Here is a 3,652-nt window from a genome sequence, read left to right as displayed (position 1 = left end):
AGGAGCACAGCTGCAAAGAGCAATGGTGCTGACAACGGATGATTTCAGGGTCTGTGCTGTGTAGAGGAAAAGTTGCTGGCGGTCCAGGAAACCCTTGTTCCCACACGGCAGCAATTCCAATCTTCAGGATTATTTCTTGATTAAAATATAAAGCAGTGAAAAGGTAAAAGACATGCAAATTTATTTTTATTTACTCTCTAGTCAATAATAGCTTTTTACCCTGGAGAAAATAAATGTTGACTTTTTTTCTTTGTTTTTAAAGAAAATGGGGAGACAGCACCTTCTACACTGATCACTTTTAGATCCGTATTTTGTGATATTCATCAATGTACCCTCATGAGAGCATCTGCTACTCTGTGGAAAGTTATAAATAGAGTAGTCAATTTCCAGTACAAATATTGCAGGCCATTCTAAGGCGATTTTTTTTTTTTTTTCAGATGGAGTCTCACTCTGTCGCCCAGGCTGGAGTGCAGTGGTATGATCTCGGCTCACTGCAGCCTCCACCTCCTGGGTTCAAGCAATTCTCCTGTCTCAGCCTCCCAAGAAGCTGGAATAACAGGTGCCTGCCACCATGCCTGGCTAATGTTTGTATTTTTAGTAGAGATAGGGTTTCACCATGTTGGCCAGGCTGGTCTTGAACTCCTGACCACAGGCTATCCACCTGCCTTGGCCTCCCAAAGTGCTGAGATTACAGGCATGAGCCACCTCGCCCGGCCTCTAAGGTGATCTTATCCTATAAACTAATCTCCAGCATTTAACAAAATAGAACAATACTGCTGTATTACTTCATTCTCATGTTGCTATAAAGAACTGCATGAGACTGGATAATTTATAAAGAAAAAGGTTTAATTGACTCAGTTCAGTAGGGCTGGGAGGCCTCGGGAAACTTACAATCATGGCGGAAGAGGAAGCAAACATACTTCACATGGCAGCAGGAAGGAGAAAAATGAGAGCTGAGCCAAGGGGGAAGCCCCTTATAAAACCATCAGATCTCAGGAGAACTTACTCATTATCACAAGAATAGTATGGAGAAACTGCCCTCATGATTCAATTACCTCCCATGAGGTCCCTCTCCCAACACGTGGGGATTACAATTCAGATTACAATTCAAGATGAGATTTGGGTGGGGGCACAGAGCCAGATTATATCAACCGGCAAAGTATGGCCTCCAAAATAAAATTCCTAAACTTTAACCATGTCCCATTATTTCCATTTTCTTATATTTTCATATTCTTATTTAAACATCAACTCAAATGGTTCTTCCTCCTTGTAGTCCTCTCTAAACTCCCAAGTCAGCATTATTGCTATCCCCGAAGTGTTCCTGAAGCTTAGTTTGCATTTCTATTATAATATTTATTTAATTCTGTCTGTATTATATTATGAAAAATCGACTCTTACAAAGGAACAAATTACTGGTCTTTGTCAATACCTAAGGTCATTTTCACGCTTGTCTAACTCAAGGATGTTTTCTCAGGATCTGATTTTATTTATCACCTTTGCTCTATATCTGTACTCAACAAAGGCATGTTGGTAATAAATTGTTTTAGCAACCATTATGTGGTAGTAAAATAAAGGATTGATTTCTTTAAAGCCATAATTATTTATTTATAAACAGTTTAGAGGTTAAACTTTACTCAAACAAACAAAAAACCAGGTGACATTCTGGGGTGTGAGGGGCTGAGTCTCTCCTAGGTGCTGGGTAACACCAGGCACTGGCTGCACAAGGCCAGAGAGGTTACATGGCGGCTCTCTAGAAACCCGACCGCACAGAGCTGCTACAATCCCTGTAGAGCATTCACTTCTTCCAAGTCCAGTTTTATATGTGGAACCTCATCACCTGGTTCCTTTTTCAAGGTCCCCCTGGGAAGGCAACCATGATAGGCAGAGGGCCACATTCCTCTGGGAATTCCACAATGTGGAAGCCCTTCTTACCTGCCAGCTGTTGATGGGTTTCCTAAGAACCCATGGAAGAGGCCCCAGGTGAGGGGGAGCATACTGATGGACCCAGAGACCTTGGCATACATGTCTTTGATGCCAGCGAGCTGGCATATGGTGATGATGGCCCTGTGGCAGCAGACATCATAACATCTGGGTTGTTTCTTCATCTTGATATGTCTCCTTTTAAATCTTAATGAAATATCATGGAATACTGTATGGTCTTCATATCGTTCTATATAACACAAATAGTGAATTGCTCTATTCTTTGCTTTTCTGAAAGCATCTATCCATTTAGTGGCTTTCCCAACAGCAAAACTTGAAGCTCCTTGTCCATTCCCCACAGCATCCAGGACACTTACCAATCTCTTTCTTCCCTCTTTTGCTGTCCTATTGAAAACATTTCCTACCTCAAGTATCCTGGCATCATAATTATCATATTTTTCTGTGTTGGGACCAGGGTCGGGGGGCTAAGACTGATGCCTCCGCACAAGTTTCCACTGCATCCTTGCTCTCATTTAATCTTCATCTTCCTCTTCCAGTCACATTCTTCTCTCTGCTGGGTCATGTTGGCCTCCTCCTTCTGTTCTTCCTTACTTTTTTGGGCAATGATCTGTACTGCTCCATTTTTAATAAGAGGGACATTCAGACCAGGCCACAGAAACCATAAAGCCCTTCACTAATGATCTGACCCCTGTTCACATCCTTTCTTCTCTTCTTTTTAGTTCTGTTGCCTCTTCCTTTTCTTGCTCCAGCACCAGTCTCTGCTAAAACACCTTTCCACAGCTCATGTGCAGTGGAATTTCCTAGACAGTCACCTAAAAAGTGCAGCAACTACAATATCAATATCAAATTCCTGAGGAACTGAATTGAAAACTCAAATAAAACTGGTCAGCAAACAATTATCTGCTCTGTTACGAACAAAAGAAAGAAAGAAAAAAGACTGTGATAAAAGACAGCACTTCCAAATCTTCTCATCAGTGTATAATGTTAGTAAAACCACGAAAGCTGATTGTTCATGTTGGAAGTAAGTCTCTAATCCTTGGAGGCAGCACTGACCCAGAAAGACATTTTTGAGAAGATAGCGAGAGAATAAGAAGAAAGAAAAACTTTTGATATTGTTCCAATTGGTGCAGATATTGACTAAAAGGAAGGTTCTTATTTGTTTTGAAAATACATTTCTAATGCATATCACCATGAATATTATAGATAATAGTTTTATATTTTGGCAACAATGGCGTCATCTGGAAATGATGGCGCTCCATAGTCAAGTAATCTGTATGTGATTACAACTAAGTGATTTGCAGAAGTACCATCGTGACAGCTATCACATCCCTATGCATCTTATTATTCTTTCTTCAAATGTTTATTGGTTCCCTTGTATCTAAAAACTGAGGGCACAGGGTGCAAACAGACTGATAAATATATATGCTCCTAGGAGAAGTTGCAGATGTAATCGATTTTGCTTCTAGAGATAGAGGAAAGGCTGGGAAAAGTAGGAGCAGCCTAATCTAGTTTCACGAAAGATTACAGTTTAATGAGTAGGTGGAGATGGGTGGGGAATGAGAGATTTTCCAGACAGAAGAATGAGTGCAAAGGACTGAGGAATGTAAACATCGGTAAGGTCAGACCTACTGAATTTGCTGAAGATCAATGGTGGGAATTGCAGCTCGGATAAGTATGAAGATGTATCCAAATGTGGAGGGCCTTGTATTTG

At 40.8% G+C, this 3,652-nt stretch overlaps 1 pseudogene; it reads right to left on the bottom strand.

Moving 5' to 3' along the window:
• Positions 1-1,070: 1,070 nt before the first annotated feature.
• On the bottom strand, positions 1,071-3,200 carry LOC101008503 (annotated as a pseudogene).
• Between the last annotated feature and the right edge of the window lie 452 nt (positions 3,201-3,652).

This window comes from Papio anubis, chromosome 3 (assembly GCF_008728515.1).
Source record: "Papio anubis isolate 15944 chromosome 3, Panubis1.0, whole genome shotgun sequence".
NCBI classification, from domain to species: domain Eukaryota; kingdom Metazoa; phylum Chordata; class Mammalia; order Primates; family Cercopithecidae; genus Papio; species Papio anubis.
This window is presented reverse-complemented; position numbering and strand designations above follow the sequence as displayed.